The following is a 20,000-nucleotide window of genomic DNA, read 5'->3' on the forward strand; positions in this document are numbered from 1 at the left end:
TTCTCAATCAATATTTGTACCCTAATTTATCCTAAACTACATTAACACTAAGAAATAATCACCATTAGTTTAAGTAAAAGTTTTTTCCTATTGAACTTAGACCCACATGAGGAAAACCATATACTTTTTATTTTAACGTTCTAAAATCAGCATGTTTTCACTTAGGAAACCCCTTAAATTTTTTTCAGTCAACGTTTGTACTCTATTTTATCCTAAATTACACTAATGGTAAGAAATATTCAACATTAGAATAAGTAAAAATCCTTTCCTATTAAACTAAGACTCCCATGAGGAAACCCATAATTTTAATTTAAACGTTATGAATTCAGTATTGTTATTCACTTAGGAAACCATCTAAATCTTTTTCAATCAATATTTGTACCCTAATTTATCCTAAAATACACTAATGTTAAGAAATAATCATCATTAGTTTGAGTAAAAATCCTTTCCTATTGAACTTAGACCCCCATGAGGAAACTTATATTTTTCATTTTAACGCTCTTAAATCAGTATACTAAATCACTTAGGAAACCCCTTAAATCTTTTTCAATCAATATTTGTACCCTAATTTATCCTAAATTACACTAATACTAAGAAATGATCACCATTAGTGTAAGTTAAATCCTGTTCTGTGAAATTTAGACTCCCATGAGGAAACCCATAATTTTCATTTTAACGTTATAAAATCAGTATACTTGATCACTTAGGACACCCCCTAAATCTTTTGCAATCAATGTTTGTCCCCTAATTTATCCTAAATTACACTAATACTATGAATTAATCAGCATTAGTTTAAGGAAAAATCCTTTCCTATTGAACTTAGACTTCCATAAGGAAACCCTTAATTTTCATTTTAACGTTCTAAAATCAGTATAGTATATATTTAGGAACCCCCCCCCCCCCTAAATTTTTTTAATCAATATTTGTATCCTAATTTATCTTAAATTACACTAATACTAAGAAATAATCGCCATTAGTTTAAGTAAAAATCCTTTCCTATTGAACTTAGACTCCCATGAAGAAACCCATAATTTTGATTTAAACATTATGAATTCAGTATTGTTATTCACTTAGGAAACCATTTAAATCTTTTTCAATCAATATTTGTACCCTAATTTATCCTAAAATACACTAATGTTAAGAAATAATCATCATTAGTTTGAGTAAAAATCCTTTCCTATTGAACTTAGACCCCCATGAGGAAACTTATATTTTTCATTTTAACGCTCTTAAATCAGTATACTAAATCACTTAGGAAACCCCTTAAATCTTTTTCAATCAATATTTGTACCCTAATTTATCCTAAATTACACTAATACTAAGAAATGATCACCATTAGTGTAAGTTAAATCCTGTTCTGTTAAATTTAGACTCCCATGAGGAAACCCATAATTTTCATTTTAACGTTATAAAATCAGTATACTTGATCACTTAGGACACCCCCTAAATCTTTTGCAATCAATGTTTGTGCCCTAATTTATCCTAAATAACACTAATACTATGAATTAATCATCATTAGTTTAAGGAAAAATCCTTTCCTATTGAACTTGGACTTCCATAAGGAAACCCTTAATTTTCATTTTAACGTTCTAAAATCAGTATAGTATTTATTTAGGAGACCCCCCCCCCTTAATTTTTAAAATCAATATTTGTATCCTAATTTATCTTAAATTACACTAATATTAAGAAATAATCGCCATTAGTTTAAGTAAAAATCCTTTCCTATTGAACTTAGACTCCCATGAAGAAACCCATAATTTTGATTTAAACGTTATGAATTCAGTATTGTTATTCACTTAGGAAACCATCTAAATCTTTTTCAATCAATATTTGTACCCTAATTTATCCTCAAATACACTAATGTTAAGAAATAATCATCATTAGTTTGAGTAAAAATCCTTTCCTATTGAACTTAGACCCCCATGAGGAAACTTATATTTTTCATTTTAACGCTCTTAAATCAGTATACTAAATCACTTAGGAAACCCCTTAAATCTTTTTCAATCAATATTTGTACCCTAATTTATCCTAACTTACACTAATACTAAGAAATAATCACCATTAGTGTAAGTTAAATCCTTTTCTGTTAAATTTAGACTCCCATGAGGAAACCCATACATTTCATTTTAACGTTATAAAATCAGTATACTTGATCACTTACGACACCCCCTTAATCTTTTTCAATCAATATTTGACCCTTATTTATCCTAAATTACACTAATACTATGAATTAATCATCATTAGTTTAAGGAAAAATCCTTTCCTATTGAACTTAGACTTCCATAAGGAAACCCTTAATTTTCATTTAAACATTCTAAAATCAGTATAGTATTTGTATAGGAACCCCCCCCCCCTTAATTTTTAAAATCAATATTTGTATCCTAATTTATCTTAAATTACACTAATACTAAGAAATAATCGCCATTAGTTTAAGTAAAAATCCTTTCCTATTGAACTTAGACTCCCATGAAGAAACCCATAATTTTAATTTAAACGTTATGAATTCAGTATTGTTATTCACTTAGGAAACCATCTAAATCTTTTTCAATCAATAGTTGTACCCTAATTTATCGTAAACTACACTAATGTTAAGAAATAATCATCATTAGTTTAAGTAAAAATCCTTTCCTATTGAACTTAAACCCCAATGAGGAAACCTGTACTTTTCATTTTAACGTTTTAAAATCAATCTGTACACTTAATCACTTAGGAAACCCTCTAAATCTTTTTGGATCATTATCTGTACCCAAATTTATCTCAGATCGTACTAATATTAAGAAATAATCACCATTAGCTTATGTAAATATCATTTATTTTGAAATTATATTAAATATGTTTCTTTTAATATAATTATGTAACGTAATTTATCCGTTTTTTTTAATGAAATTGTACAATTGAAAAGGTATATCAATCAAGTACATGTATGTGGAAACAGCATTACGATTCCACAGAACACAGCATTATGATTTTTAGAAAGATAGAGGAAATTAGGATTAAAAGTTGGCAATGTTTACAGAATGTTTTTAAACAGGTATAACGATAAAAGCTATGCTGATTGAGGTTAAAAGATCACACATTTTGCTTTTAATACATATTATTTATTTGAAAGAATTAAATATAGACTCAGTGTTAACCAGTTGTGAAAAAATACCGCTAAATTGAGGAAATATCACCTATTTCTGATTAGGAATGGGGCCGAATTTCGGCCACTAAGAAGGTACTGATATATCCCTTAAAATATAAGTAATAATCTGTTCCATAATTAAATAAATCTTGAAATAAAATAGACACATTTTAATTCTAAATAAGTTACGATTCCTTCTTTGATTATGAATATGGCATTCGCATGATGTCAAAATTAGATCTCGTGTTCTCTTATCAGTGAAAAATTTAACAGGAAAGACAATGCCTGACCTTGTTATAGTCGTTTACCAGATTTATCTATTAGAATAGAATGATATAATTCCCTATATGTCAAAGAAAAAATGATACTTACTGTAAACAATTATTTCCATCCTCGAGTAGGAAGTTCCGATTGCGCATGCGCTATTTATATCCAATGGAGGAAAGTGTGTAAAGTACTCTTATGGACTCCACGATGCGTGTAAAAAAATCCACATACACACCGGAAACCCAAACATAGTACGATTTTATATTTTTTGAATCAAGTACGATGAGAAATAACGTTTCCGAACGATCTTACTTCCCACTACACGGGTGCATGTAGTGGGAAGAAAAAATGTAGTGGGATAAAACGTGTGTATTCATACTCGTGTAGTGGTATTCAGGTGCTTACAAACACACACACACACACACACACACACACACACACACACATACTTGTAAAGACATGAAACTCACTACACATGACTTTTCACCAGAAAGTCACTACTCTATTTTCTAAGGGTCGTGAAGAAAAAATTTGAGCAAATTTATAAAAGACTGTCTACTCTTATTAGCCTAGGGGGCTGATAATTCGTAAATTAATTATATTAAAAATTTGGGTTTCCCCCTGAACTCCACTACATCAGACCACGTGACCCACCAGTTAGACACACATGATTCTCACTACATTGTCAGGTTTGAAATACACACATGAAACTGACTACTTAATTTTACTTATTTGTCCCATCTTCTCATTATCAAATGATTTGATACACCATACATTCTTTGTACAGTTTCTAAAGAATTATAGCACACAAGTTTTGTGATTTATAATGGATTTTAAATGACGTATGTGGCAACGCACTTTGAGAAAAGTACACACTTAAAAAATTAAAACGCGTTATACTTAGGACTAAGCAAACACAGTTTGAAAAAAAAAAATTCAAAGTGCGTTATGAAGGAACTTCAACATTTTTTTTTAATATCGTATGATGAATTGTTAACACTAGTAAATCTCATTAACCGTCTTTGAGAACGGGGGTGGTGTGGGTTAACCAATCATACAGGTCAATAACCAGTGCATCAGTTACTAATAATTGATTTCAGGAAGAAGGTTGCCTACCCCTTATCTTTCTATCCAAAACGTATGATATTCAGCAACTTGAAGTAAACGTTTCTGATATAGCCCAATGTATCAGATAAGAAGTACATTAATTTTGCTGCATAGACAAAAAAGGAAAAGGCAATTGCTACGCGATGCAGTTTATGTCATATTTGGATAATTTAAAACTCCTGATTTGTTCTTGTGTAAATTGTCAAACTACGTAAGCTTATGAGAAAAAAATTCTAATCGAGAACTGTTTATAAAGTAAGAATAAGTGAGAATGCCCCATTGAGCTAAACAATATCAAACCAAGGTTAAAACAATCAGTTATTGTATGTCAATAAAAGTATCAATTATTTGGACCAAATTCTGAACAGTTTTTTAAAATATCGACGATATCAACGCACTTTGAAAAAAAATTAAAAGCGCGTTTAACTGGTTCCAAAATTACTAGTAACACACTTTGATTTATTTTCAAAGTGCGAAATATTTCAAGGTGCATGTAACAAACCTATAAATCTTTGAATAAACCCAATTATTTGTTTTTCAATTATTTTTTTGATTTTTGAATAGCTAAAACCGAATGTTGTTATTAGAACAACTAATGGACCGTGGCAGTTTAGTTATTGAAAGAGAAATCCTATCACAGGCCACTTCTACCTACATGTACATGTATATCACACGCATATACATGCATCCATCATCTTTCATTTTCAGCCAAAGCTGTATGGTTATTTAAACACAGAATGACGGCACAACTACTGAGTAGAACACTAGTTTTAATAGTGAAATTACAGATTATGATATAAAAATTCATGCAATTATTCACACCAAAATGCTCAATCACATGGATTATTTCTACATAATATTGCAAGGCATATACACAAACAAGATCATGCATTAGCTAAGCTTATTTCATGCTAGGATCTAGAGGGAGGTCAGGGGGGTCTGGACCCCCACCCCCCCTTGCAAAATTCAAATTTCTTTAAATTACGTTATAAAATTACCAAAAAATATGCCTGGGACCCCCCCCCCCCCCTCCGGACAAACTCAAATAACCGTCCGACCCCCCTGAAGTTTTTTTGGATCCGCGCATGTATTTTTTTGACGTAGTGATGTTGATACATTAAATAAAAATGAATATCAATGATTATGAAAGTAATTAAGACATAACATTAGACTCTGACTTTTTATTGAGTATTTCTAAAACATCTAAATATTAATATGAACAAGGCAATATGATCGTTTAGAAACATTAAAACAGCAAAATATGTACATTGTATAACCCAACTTTCAATGATACTGAATTTACACGTACATGTACACGTAAAAAGTGTATTGATTCTCTCATATCATCATTTTGGGAGAATACATGAAACCACACGATCAATAAAAAATGTACCAGAATTTCATTATCATTTCTAAACCAGTATTACTTAAAGCAATATTCATGGCGTAGATTTTTTTCCGTTGACACTATTGGTCCTCAATCGTCTATCTAGGAAGTTAACCTTTGTCTGAACACTGGTGCTGCAACACAAAAATACTTGTCAAAATACAAATTCTGAGAATGTGTTTCATCTCTGTAAAGCAAGACTTTTAAGTGACTTTTTTCAGATTTTATGCAATACTAAAAGGTATCACTACTCACTCTCTCTCTCTCTCTCTCTCTCTCTATCTTTCTCTTTCTCTCTCTCTGTCCCTCTCTCTCATAACTATCAAAAAAAAAACACAATTAAGTTAAAAATTCACTTTAAACTTTAAATTCACACACTATCTCCCTCTCTCACTATTTTAACTTTTCCCTATCTCTCAATTTTTTTTAATGCCTTAACTCAGTTCACAGGGGCATCGTATCCGCTCTACACTCTATGACATATATATAAATAATATAATATAATATAGATAATAATCTCTCTCTCTCTCTCTCTCTCTGTCTCTCTCTCTCTCTTGCTTATTTCTTTTTAAGAAAGAACATTTAATTTATACATTTACCTTAATATGTATAATCTTAGACAATGGCTTTTCCATGTGAGACAAACACTTTTCTCAGGAAACCTCATGTAGCTTGGATATTTTTCCTGAAAGCATAAGACAACAATAAACATAAAAAAACAACATTTTGTTTACTTTTTTTTACTCTTTATAAAAAAAGGTTATGTTTTGTTATACAAGGAAGTTTTTAGAAATGTATAATTGACCTTTATAAAAGTGTTCAAATATTGTAGCTGTTATTATGTTCTACATTCTCTCTCTCTCTCTCTATCTGTCTCTCTCTCTCTCTCTCTCTCTCTCTCTCTCTCTCTCTTTCTCTCTCTCTCATTTGAACACATTTCTTTTATAAGTCCTCTCACCCCCTCTCTACCTTCTGCAAAAATGTCTTGGTTTCTAACTTTGTTTCTATCAATTTCACTGACTTTTCTCTCTCTCTCTCTCTCTCTCTCTCTCGCTCTCTCTCTCTCTTTCTCTCTAATTGCCATCACATTTAGTTATTTACACACATGTAGTGACATTCAGGTAAAGTATCTCAATAGAACAAAAATCCCTTGATTTAAACAAAATGTTTTAATAAGTCCTCTCACTTCCTCTCTCTTCCGCTTTAATTTCTTTATCTTTAACTTATTTTCTATCAACTTCTTTCTCTCTTTTAAATGAACATTACTTTTCATTATTTACACACACGTAGTGACATTCAGGTAAAGTACCTTAATAAATAAAAAAGAAAATGCCTCCTTTGAAGAAAAAGCTGTAATAAGTCCTCCTACTTCCTCTCTCCCTTTCGATCTAATTCCTTTATCTCTTAATTTCTATCAATTTCTCTGACTTTTTCAAACATACATCACATGTCGTTATTTACACACATGTAGTGACATTCAGGTAAAATATCTAAATTGAAAAACATGCTTTATTTAAACAAAATTTTATAATTCCTCTCTCTTCCTCTCTCCCTTCCAATCTAATTCCTTTAAATCTAACTTAGTGTCTCTCTCTCTCTCTCTCTCCCTCTCTCTCTCTCTCTCTCTCTCTCTCTCTCTCTCTCTCAAATTGACATCACATTTAGTTATTTACATGCGTGTAGTGACATTCTGGTAAAGTATCTAAATAGAAAAATTACTTCATTTATACAAAAAAGTTGTATTAAGTCTCACTTCCTATCTTTCCCCTAAGCTGATTTCTTTATCTTCTATTTCCTTTTGATCTCTCTCTCTCTCTCTCTTTCTCTCTCTCTCTCTCTCTCTCTGTCTCTCTCTCATATTAACATCACATTTAGTAATTTACACTCATGTAGTGATATTCAGGCAAAAAAATTGCTTCATTTGAACAAAAAGTTTTAATACATACTCTATCTTTCTGTTTCTCTACCGAACTGATTTCTTTCTCTCTTATTTTCTATTAAATTCTCTCTCTCTCTCTCTCCTTTTCAAATTGCCATTCCATTTAGTTATTAACACACATGTAGTGACATTCAGGTAAAGTATCTCCATAACAAAAATTGCTTCACTTAAACAAAATGTTAATAAGTCCTCTCACTTCCTCTCTCCCTTTCGATCTAACTCCTTTATCTTTATTTACACGTGTGTAGTGACATTCAGGTAAAGTATCTAAATAGAAAAATTACTTCATTTATACAAAAAAGTTGTATTAAGTCATTTCAGTTCCTTTCTCCCCTCCACTCTGACATTTTTATCTTATATTTCTTATTGACATCTCTCTCTTTCTCTCTCTCTCTCTTTTTCATATTAACACCACATTTAGTAATTTACACTCATGTAGTGACATTCAGGCTAAAAATGTCAAAAGAAAAAAATTGTTTCATTTGAATAAAATGTTTTAATACATCCTCTATCTATCTCTCTCTCTTTACCAAACTGATTTCTTTCTCTCTTATTTTCTATTAAGCTCTCTCTCTCTCTCTCTCTCTCTCTCTCTCTCTCTCTCTCTCTCTCTCTCTCTCAAATTGCCATTCCATTTAGTTATTAACACACATGTAGTGACATTCAGGTAAAGTATCTCCATAAAAAAAATTGCTTCACTTAAACAAAAAGTTGTAATAAGTCCTCTCACTTCCTTTCTCCCTTTTGATCTAATTCCTTTATCTCTAAATTTATATCTATTTCTCTGACTTTTTTAAAAAAGACATCACATTTAGTTATTTACACACATGTAGTGACATTCAGGTAAAATATCTAAATTGAAAAACATGCTTTGTTTAAACAAAATGTTAATAATTCCTCTCTCTTCCTCTCTCCCTTCCAATCTAATTCCTTTAAATCAAACTTAGTTTCTATCAACTTCTCTCTCTCTCTCTCTCTCTCTCTCTCTCTCTCTCTCTCTCTCTCTCTCTCTCTCAAATTAACACCACATTTAGTTATTTACACTCATGTGGTGACATTCAGGCAAACATTTTTAAAGAAAAAAATTGCTTCATTTGAACAAAAAACATGTCCTCTATCTTCTTCTCTCCCTTCCAATCTGATTTTTTTACTCATATTTTGTATTAAGTTATCTGTCTCTCTATTTCAAATTGACATAACATTTAGTTATTTACACACACGTAGTGACATTCAGGTAAAGTATCTCAATAGAAAAAAATTGCCTCACTTAAAACAAAAAGTTGTAATAAGTCCTCTCACTTCCTCTCTCCCTTCCAATCGAATTCCTTTGTTTCTTATTTTCTATCAAGTTTTCTGACTTTTTTCAAATAGACATTACATTTAGTTATTTACACATATGTAGTGACATTCGTGTATTATATCTAAATAGAAAAAATGCTTCATTTTTTTTTTTTCAATAATTCCTCTCTCTCTCTCTCTTCATCTCTCCCTTCCAATCTAATTCCTTTAAATCAAACTTAGTGTCTATCGACTTCTCTCTTTCTCTTTCAAATTGACATCACATTTAGTTATTTACACGCATGTAGTGACATTCAGGTAAACTATCTAAATAAAAAAAATTACTTCATTTATACAAATAAGTTGTATTAAGTCATCTCACTATTTCTCCCCTTCAATCTAATTTCTCTCTCTCTCTCTCTCTCTCTCTCTCTCTCTCTTAAGCATGTGTTTGTTTACAATAAGAAAAAAAAATTGTTCATTACCTGGAAAAGCACAATATCCAAAATTTACATCATAAGGCACATCAGTTACTATTTGCAAACAAAATTTTTGGTTTTGAGAGTCTCTAAAAGAAAATGTAAAAAAGAAGAATAATATCGGTTACATGTTGAGTTCATTAATGCAACGAAATAATCACCGTGAGTATATAAAATAATCCTTTTGTATAGTATTGGACCCCCATGAGGAAACCAATATCTTTTGCTTTTAACTTGAAAAAATCAGTACATATTATGTACATGTAATTGATTATTTAAAAAAGAAACCTATATCACCATTATAGTTTAAATAAAAATCCTTTCCTATTGAACTAAATAGACCTCCATGAGGAAACCCATGCTTTTCATTTCATCGTTAAAAATTCAGTTTACTTATTCACTCCAAAAACCTCATAAATATTCTTGGATTTTTACTTCTACCCTGATTTATCTTAAATTACATTAACACTAAGAAATATTCACCATTAGTTTAAGTAAAAATTCTTTCCTACTAGAACTTAGACCCCCATGAGTAAATTTATACGCTATAAATTCAGAATACTTGATCACTTAGGAAACTCCCTAAATTTATTTAAAGCAATATGTGTACCCTTATTTATCCTAAATTACACAAATACTATGTAATAATTACCATTAGTTTAAGTAAAAATCCTTTCCTATTGAACTTACTCACCCATGAGGAAAATCATTCTTTTCATTTTAACGTTATAAAATCAGTAAACTAAATCACTAAAGAAACCCCTTAAATCATTTTCAATCAATATTTGTACCCTAATTTATCCTAAATTACACTATTACTAAGAAAAAATAACCATTAGTTTAAGTGAAAATCCTTTCCTGTTGAACTTAAACCCCTTATGAAGAAACCCACACTTTTCATTTTAACGTTCTAAACTCAGTATACTTGATCACATAGGAAACCCCTTAAATCTTTTTCAATCAATTTTTGTATCCTAATTTATCTTTAATTACACTAATACTAAATAATAATCACAACTAGTTTATGTAAAATCCTTTCCTGTTAAATTTAGAGTCGCATGAGGAAACCCATAATTTTCATTTAACGTTCTAAAATCAGTATACTTAATATTCACTTCAGAAACCCCCTAAATATATTTAAGTCAATATTTATTCCTTAATTTATACTTTATAACATTAACACTAAGAAAAAATAATCATTGGTTTAAGTCAAAATCCATTCCTATTGAACTTGGACTCCCATGAGGAAACTCATAATTTTCATTTTAATGTTATAAAATCAGTATACTTAATCACTAAGGAAACCCTTCATTCTTTTTCAATCAATATTTGTACCCTAATTTATCCTAAATTACACTAATACTAAGAAATAATAACCATTAGTTTAAGTAAAAATCCTTTTCTATTGAACTTTGACTCTCATGAGGAAACCCATATTTTTAATTCAACATAATGAATTCAGTCTACTTATTCACTTAGGAACCCCTAAAATCAGTTTCAATCAATATTTGTACCCTAATATATCCTAAACTACATTAACACTTAGAAATATTCACCATAAGTTAAAGTAAAAGTTCCTTCCTATTGAACGTAGACCCCCATGAGAAAAACCATACTTTCTATTTTAACGTTCTAAAATCAGTACGTTTTTACTTAGGAAACCCCTTAAACTTTTTTTTAGTGAATATTTGTACCCTAATTTATTCTAAATTACACTAATGCTAAGAAATGTTCATCATTTGTTTAAATAAAAATTCTTTCCTATTGAACTTGGACTCCCACGAGGAAACCCATATTTTTCATTTGAACGTTCTAAAATCTGTATACTTATTCACTTAGGAAACCCCTAAAATCTATTTCAATCAATATTTGTACCCTAATTTATCCTAAACTACATTAACACTAAGAAATAATCACCATTAGTTTAAGTAAAAGTTCTTTCCTATTGAACTAAGACCTCATTAGAAAAACCATTCTTATTATTTTAACGTTCTAAAATCAGTATGTTTTCACTTAGAAAACCCCTTAGATTTTTTTTCAGTCAATATTTGTATCCTAATTTATCCTAAATTACACTAATGGTAAGAAATATTCATCATTAGTATAAGTAAAAATCCTTTCCTATTAAACTTGGACTCCCATGGGAAACCAATAATTTTAATTTAAACGTTATGAATTCAGTATAGTTATTCACTTAGTAAACCCCTTAAATCTTTTTCAATCAATATTTGTACCCTAATTTATCCTAAACTACACTAAAACTAGGAAATATTCATTATTAGTTTATGTAAAAATCCTTTCCTATTGAACTTAGACCCCCATGAGGAAACTCATACTTTTCATTTTAACACTCTTAAATCAGTATACTAAATCACTTAGGAAACCCCTTAAATCTTTTTCAATCAATATCTGTACCCTAATTTATCCTAAATTACACCAATACTAAGAAATAATCACCATTAGTGTAAGTTAAATCCTTTCCTGTTAAATTTAGACTCCCATGAGGAAACCCATAATTTACATTTTACATTATAAAATCAGTATACTTGATCACTTAGGACACCCCCTAAATCTTTTTCAATCAATATTTGTACCCTTATTTATCTTAAATTACACTAATACTATGAATTAATCATCATTAGTTTAAGTAAAAATCTTTTCCTATTGAACTTAGACTTCCATAAGGAAACCCTTAATTTTCATTTTAACGTTTTAAAATCAGTATAGTATTTATTTAGGAAACCCCCCCTAAATTTTTTTAATCAATATCTGTATCCTAATTTATCTTAAATTACACTAATACTAAGAAATACTCTCCATTAGTTTAAGTAAAAATCTTTTCCTATTGAACTTAGACCCCCATGAGGAACTCATACTTTTCATTTTAACACTCTTAAATCCGTATACTAAATCACTTAGGAAACCCCTTAAATCTTTTTCAATCAATATTTGTACCCTAATTTATCCTAAATTACACTAATACTAAGAACTAATCACCATTAGTGTAAGTTAAATCCTTTCCTGTTAAATTTAGACTCCCAATAGGAAACCCATAATTTTCATTTTAACGTTATAAAATCAGTATACTTGATCACTTAGGACACCCCCTAAATCTGTTTCAATCAATATTTGTAACCTAATTTATCTTAAATTACACAAATACTATGAATTAATCATCATAAGTTTAAGTAAAAATATTTTCCTATTGAACTTAGACTTTCCATAAGGAAACCCTTAATTTTCATTTAAACGTTCTAAAATCAGTATAGTATTTATTTAGGACCCCCCCCCCCCTAAATTTTTTTAATCAATATCTGTATCCTAATTTATCTTAAATTACACTAATACTAAGAAATAATCTCCATTAGTTGAAGTAAAAATCCTTTTCTATTGAACTTAGACTCCCATGAAGAAACCCATAACTTTAATTCAAGCGTTATGAATTCAGTATACTTATTCACTTAGGACACCCCCTAAATCTTTTTCAATCAATATTTGTACCCTAATTTATCCTTAATTACACTAATGTTAAGAAATAATCTCCATTAGGTTTTATAAAAATCCTTTCCTATTGAACTTAGACCCCCATGAGGAAACTCATACTTTTCATTTTAACACTCTTCAATCAGTATACTTAATCACTAAGGAAACCCCTTAAATCTTTTTCAATCAATATTTGTACCCTAATTTATCCTAAATGACACCAATGCTAAGAAATAATCACCATTAGTGTAAGTTAAATCCTTTCCTGTTAAATTTAGACTCCCATGAGGAAACCCATAATTTACATTTTAACGTTATAAAATCAGTAAACTAAATCACTTAGGACACCCCCTACATCTTTTTCAATCAATATTTGTATCCTAATTTATCTTAAATTACACTAATACTATGAATTAATCATCATTAGTTTAAGTAAAAATCTTTTCTATTAAACTTAGACTTCCATAAGGAAACCCTTAATTTTCATTTTAACGTTATGAATTCAGTATACTTATTCACTTAGGAAACCGTCTAAATCTTCTTCAATCAATATTTGTACCCTAATTTATCCTAAACTACACTAATGTTAAGAAATAATCATCATTAGTTTAAGTAAAAATCTTTTCTTATTGAACTTAGACCCCAATGAGGAAACTTATATTTTCATTTTAACACTCTTAAATCAGTATACTAAATCACTAAGGAAACCGTTTAAATCTTTTTCAATCAATATTTGTACCCTAATTTATCCTAAATTACACTAATACTAAGAAATAATCACCATTAGTGTAAGTTAAATCCTTTCCTGTTAAATTTAGACTCCCAATAGGAAACCCATAATTTTCATTTTAACGTTATAAAATCAGTATACTTGATCACTTAGGACACCCCCTAAATCTGTTTCAATCAATATTTGTGCCCTAATTTATCTTAAATTGCACAAATACTATGAATTAATCCTCATTAGTTTAAGTAAAAATTTTTTCCTATTGAACTTAGACTTCCATAAGGAAACCCTTAATTTTCATTTTAACGTTTTAAAATCAGTAGAGTATTTATTTAGGACCCCCCCCCCCCTTAATTTTTTTAATCAATATCTGTATCCTAATTTATCTTAAATTACACTAATACTAAGAAATAATCTCCATTAGTTGAAGTAAAAATCCTTTTCTATTGAACTTAGACTCCCATGAAGAAACCCATAATTTTCATTTTAACTTTATAAAATCAGTAAACTAAATCACTTAGGACACCCCCTAGATCTGTTTCAATCAATATTTGTATCCTAATTTATCTTTAATTACACTAATACTATGAATTAATCCTCATTAGTTTAAGTAAAAAAATTTTCCTATTAAACTTAGACTTCCATAAGGAAACCCTTAATTTTCATTTTAACGTTATGAATTCAGTATACTTATTCACTTAGGAAACCGTCTAAATCTTTTTCAATCAATATTTGTACCCTAATTTATCCTAAACTACACTAATGTTAAGAAATAATCATCATTAGTTTAAGTAAAAATCTTTTCTTATTGAACTTAGACCCCAATGAGGAAACTTATATTTTCATTTTAACGCTCTTAAATCAGTATACTAAATCACTAAGGAAACCCCTTAAATCTTTTTCAATCAATATTTGTACCCTAATTTATCCTAAATTACACTATTACTAAGAAATAATCACCATTAGTGTAAGTTAAATCCTTTCCTGTTAAATGTAGACTCCCAATAGGAAACCCATATTTTTCATTTTAACGTTATAAAATCAGTATACTTGATCACTTAATACACCCCCTAAATCTTTTTCAATCAATATTTGAGCCCTAATTTATCTTAAATTGCACAAATACTATGAATTAATCCTCATTAGTTTAAGTAAAAATCTTTTCCTATTGAACTTAGACTTCCATAAGGAAACCCTTAATTTTCATTTTAACGTTTTAAAATCAGTAGAGTATTTATTTAGGAATCCCCACCCCTAAATTTTTTTAATCAATATCTGTATCCTAATTTATCTTAAATTACACTAATACTAAGAAATAATCTCCATTAGTTGAAGTAAAAATCCTTTTCTATTGAACTTAGACTCCCATGAAGAAACCCATAATTTTCATTTTAACGTTATAAAATCAGTAAACTAAATCACTTAGGACACCCCCTAAATCTGTTTCAATCAATATTTGTATCCTAATTTATCTTTAATTACACTAATACTATGAATTAATCCTCATTAGTTTAAGTAAAAAAATTTTCCTATTAAACTTAGACTTCCATAAGGAAACCCTTAATTTTCATTTTAACGTTATGAATTCAGTATACTTATTCACTTAGGAAACCGTCTAAATCTTTTTCAATCAATATTTGTACCCTAATTTATCCTAAACTACACTAATGTTAAGAAATAATCATCATTAATTTAAGTAAAAATCTTTTCCTATTGAACTTAGACCCCCATGAGGAAACTTATATTTTTCATTTTAATGCTCTTAAATCAGTATACTAAATCACTAAGGAAACCCCTTAAATCTTTTTCAATCAATATTTGTACCCTAATTTATCCTAAATTACACTAATACTAAGAACTAATCACCATTAGTGTAAGTTAAATCCTTTCCTGTTAAATGTAGACTCCCAATAGGAAACCCATATTTTTCATTTTAACGTTACAAAATCAGTATACTTGATCACTTAATACACCCCCTGAATCTTTTTCAATCAATATTTGTGCCCTAATTTATCTTAAACTACACTAATGTTAAGAAATAATCATCATTAGTTTAAGTAAAAATCTTTTCCTATTGAACTTAGACTTCCATAAGGAAACCCTTAATTTTCATTTTAACGTTTTAAAATCAGTATAGTATTTATTTAGGAACCCCCCCCCCCCCTAAATTTTTTTAATCAATATCTGTATCTTAATTTATCTTAAATTACACTAATACTAAGAAATAATCTCCATTAGTTGAAGTAAAAATCCTTTTCTATTGAACTTAGACTCCCATGAAGAAACCCATAATTTTAATTCAAACGTTATGAATTCAGTATACTTATTCACTTAGGAAACCATCTAAATCTGTTTTAATCAATATTTGTACCCTAATTTATCCTAAACTACACTAATGTTAAGAAATAATCATCAATAGTTTAAGTAAAAATCCTTTCCTATTGAACTTAGACCCCAATGAGGAAACCTGTACTTTTCATTTTAACGTTCTAAAATCAATCTGTACACTTAATCACTTAGGGAACCCTCTAAATCTTTTTGGATCATTATATGTACCCAAAATTATCTTAGATCATACTAATATAAAGAAATAAACACCATTACCTTAAGTAAAATATCATTTATTTTGAAATTTAACCCCATGAGAAAACTCATACTTTTCATTTTAATAATAAAAAATCGGTATTTCCTACTAAATCACTTTTTTAAAGTAACTTTCCCTAATATGTTTGTATTAATATATGTAACGTAATTCATCCGTATTTTTAATGAAATTGTACAATTGAAAAGGTATTTTACCAGAAATCTGATTCTAATAACCAGAAAAAAAATCGTTGATGTATATGTACTGCCCTTTGATGAAAGAATACATATCACTAATTGAAATCAAATTTATATCCAAAATAACTCATGATGCTTATTTCATTTTATTTTACTCAAATTTCAATCAAGTACATGTATGTGGAAACAGCATAACGATTCCACAGAACACAGCATTACGATTTTTTAGAAAGATAGAGGAAATTAGGATTAAAAGTTAGCATTGTTTACAGAATGTTTTTAAAACAGGTATTGTGATAAAAAGCTTTGCTGATTGAGGTTTAAAGATCACATATTTTGCTTTTAATACATATTATTTATTTAAAAGAATTAAATATAGGCTCAGTGTTAACCAGTTGGGAAAAATACCGCTAAATTGAGAGTAATATCACCTATTTTTGATTAGGAATAGGGCCGAATTTCGGCCACTAAGAAGGTACTGATATATCCCTTAAAATATAAGTAATAATCTGTTCCATTATTAAATAAATCTTGAAATAAAATAGACACATTTTAATTCTAAATAAGTTACGATCCCTTCTTTGATTATGAATATGGCAATCGCATGATGTCAAAATTAGATCTCGTGTTCTCTTATCAGTGAAAAACTTAACAGGAAAGACAATGCCTGACCTTGTTATAGTCGTTTACCAGATTTATCTTTTAGAATAGAATGATATAATTCCCTAGATATCGAAGAAAAAAATGATACTTACTGTAAACAATTATTTCCATCTTCGAATAGGAAGTTCCGATTGCGCATGCGCTATTTATATCCAATGGAGGAAAGTGTGTAAAGTACTCTTATGGACTCCACGATGCGTGTAAAAAAAATTCACATACACACCGGAAACCCAAACATAGTACGATTTTATATTTTTTGAATCAAGTACGATGAGAAATAACGTTTCCGAATGATTTTACTTCCCACTACACGGGTGCATGTAGTGGGAAGAAAAAATGTAGTGGGATAAAACGTGTGTATTCATACTAGTGTAGTGGTATTCAGGTGCTTACAAACACACACACACACACACACACACACACACACACACACACACACACACACACACACACACACACACATACTCGTAAAGACATGAAACTCACTACACATGACTTTTCACCAGAAAGTCACTACACTATTTTCTAAGGGTCGTGAAGAAAAAATTTGAGCAAATTTATAAAAGACTGTCTACTCTTATTAGCCTAGGGGGCTGATAATTCGTAAATTCATTATATTAAAAATTTGGGTTTTCCCCTGAACTTCACTACATCAGACCACGTGACCCACCAGTTAGACACACATGATTCTCACTACATTGTCAGGTTTGAAATACACACATGAAACTGACTACTTACATTAATTTTACTTATTTATCCCATCTTCTCATTATCAAATGATTTGATACACCATACATTCTTTGTACAGTTTCTAAAGAATTATAGCACACAAGTTTTGTGATTTATAGTGGATTTTAAATAACGTATGTGGCAACAAACTTTGAGAAAAGTACACACTTAAAAAAAATAAAACGCGTGAAACTTAGGACTAAGCTAACGCAGTTTGAAAAAAAAAAATTCAAAGTGCGTTATGATGGAACTTCAACATTTTTTATTATCGAAACACTTAACGCACTTTAAAAAAAATATGTTTAAATAGAAAAATCTGGAATTGAATTTCTAATTTGCTGATTGTATGATGAATTGTTAACACTAGTAAATCTCATTAACCGTCTTTGAGAACGGGGGTGGGTGTGGGTTAACCAATCATACAGGTCAATTACCAGTGCATCATTTACTAGTAATTGATTTCAGGAAGAAGGTTGCCTACCCCTTATCTTTCTATCCAAAACGTATGATATTCACCAACTTGAAGTAAACGTTTCTGACATAGCCCAATGTATCAGATAAGAAGTACATTAATTTTGCTGCATAGACAAAAAAGGAAAAAGGCAATTTCTACGCGATGCAGTTTATGTCATATTTTGATAATTTAAAACTCCTGATTTGTTCTTGTGTAAATTGTCAAACTACGTAAGCTTATGAGAAAAAAATTCGAATCGAGAAACTGTTTATAAAGTAAGCTGAGAATGCATTGGATTCTTTTTTTTTAAAATATCCCATTGAGCTAAACAATATCAAACCAAGGTTAAAACAATCAGTTATTGTATGTCAATAAAAGTATCAATTATTTGGACCAAATCCTGAACAGTTTTTTATAATATCGACGATATCAACGCACTTTGAAAAAAAAATAAAAGCGCGTTTAACTGGTTCCAAAATTACTAGTAACACACTTTGAATTTTTTTCAAAGTGCGAAATATTTCAAAGTGCATGTAACAAACCTATAAATCTTTGGATAAACCCAATTATTTGTTTTTCAAATATTTTTTTTGATTTTTGAATAGCTAAAACCGAATGTTGTTATTAGAACAACTAATGGACCGTGGCAGTTTAGTTATTGAAAGAGAAAAACTATCACAGGCCCCTTCTACCTACATGTACATGTATATCACACGCATATACAAGCATCCATCATCTTTCATTTTCAGCCAAAGCTGTATGGTTATTCAAAGACAGAATAACCGCACAACTTTTGAGTAGAGCACTAGTTTTAATGGTGAAAATACAGATTATGATATAAAAATTTATGCAATTATTCACACCAAAATGCTCAATCACATTGATTATTTCTACATAATATTGCAAGGCATATACAAAAACAAGATCATGCATTAGCTAAGCTTATTTCATGCTAAGATCTAGAGGGAGGTCAGGGGGGTCTGAACCCCCCCCCCCCTTGCAAAATTAAGATTTCTTTAAATTGCATTATAAAATTACCAAAAATATGCCTCGGACCCTCCCCCCCCCCCCCCCCCGACAAACTCAAATAAACGTCTGAATAAACCCCCTGGAATTCTTTTTGGATGTATTGCATGTATTTTTTGACGTAGTGATGTTGATACATTAAATAAAAATGAATATCAATGATTATGAAAGTAATCAAGACATTACATTAGACTATGACTTTTTATTGAGTATTACTAAAACATTTAAATATTAATATGAACAAGGCAATATGATCGTTTAGGAACATTAAAACAGCAAAATATGTACATTGTATAACCCAACTTTCAATGGTACTGAATTTACACGTACATGTACACGTAAAAAGTGTATTAATTCTCTCATATCTTCATTTTTGGGAGAATACATGAAAACCACACGATCAATAAAAAATGTACCAGAGTTTCATTATCATTTCTTAACCAGTATTGATTAAAGCAATATTCATGGCATGATTTTTTTCTGTTGACACTATTGGTCCTCAATCGTCTATCTAGGAAGTTAACCTATGTCTGAACACTGGTGCTGCAACACAAAA

At 29.7% G+C, this 20,000-nt stretch overlaps 3 long non-coding RNA genes across 3 annotated transcripts in view; all 3 read right to left on the reverse strand.

Moving 5' to 3' along the window:
• Positions 1 to 3,820, reverse strand: part of LOC128160073 (uncharacterized) — a 10,417-nt gene extending 6,597 nt beyond the window's left edge. Inside the window, exon 1 of the long non-coding RNA XR_008240232.1 lies at positions 3,497 to 3,820. This is a non-coding gene — a long non-coding RNA (uncharacterized LOC128160073). The remainder of the gene's footprint in view (positions 1 to 3,496) is intronic.
• A 1,783-nt stretch (positions 3,821 to 5,603) lies between these two features.
• LOC128160160 (uncharacterized) lies at positions 5,604 to 17,402 on the reverse strand. The gene is made up of 4 exons (XR_008240245.1): positions 17,328 to 17,402; positions 9,588 to 9,670; positions 6,485 to 6,570; positions 5,604 to 6,019 (listed from the first exon to the last, which is right to left on the reverse strand). It is a non-coding gene; the product is annotated as an uncharacterized LOC128160160 (long non-coding RNA).
• A 2,229-nt stretch (positions 17,403 to 19,631) lies between these two features.
• Positions 19,632 to 20,000, reverse strand: part of LOC128157788 (uncharacterized) — a 10,444-nt gene continuing 10,075 nt past the window's right edge. The window contains exon 5 of the long non-coding RNA XR_008239861.1: positions 19,632 to 19,987. This is a non-coding gene — a long non-coding RNA (uncharacterized LOC128157788). The remainder of the gene's footprint in view (positions 19,988 to 20,000) is intronic.

This window comes from Crassostrea angulata, chromosome 8 (genome assembly GCF_025612915.1).
Source record: "Crassostrea angulata isolate pt1a10 chromosome 8, ASM2561291v2, whole genome shotgun sequence".
Classification (NCBI taxonomy): Eukaryota; Metazoa; Mollusca; class Bivalvia; order Ostreida; family Ostreidae; genus Magallana; species Magallana angulata.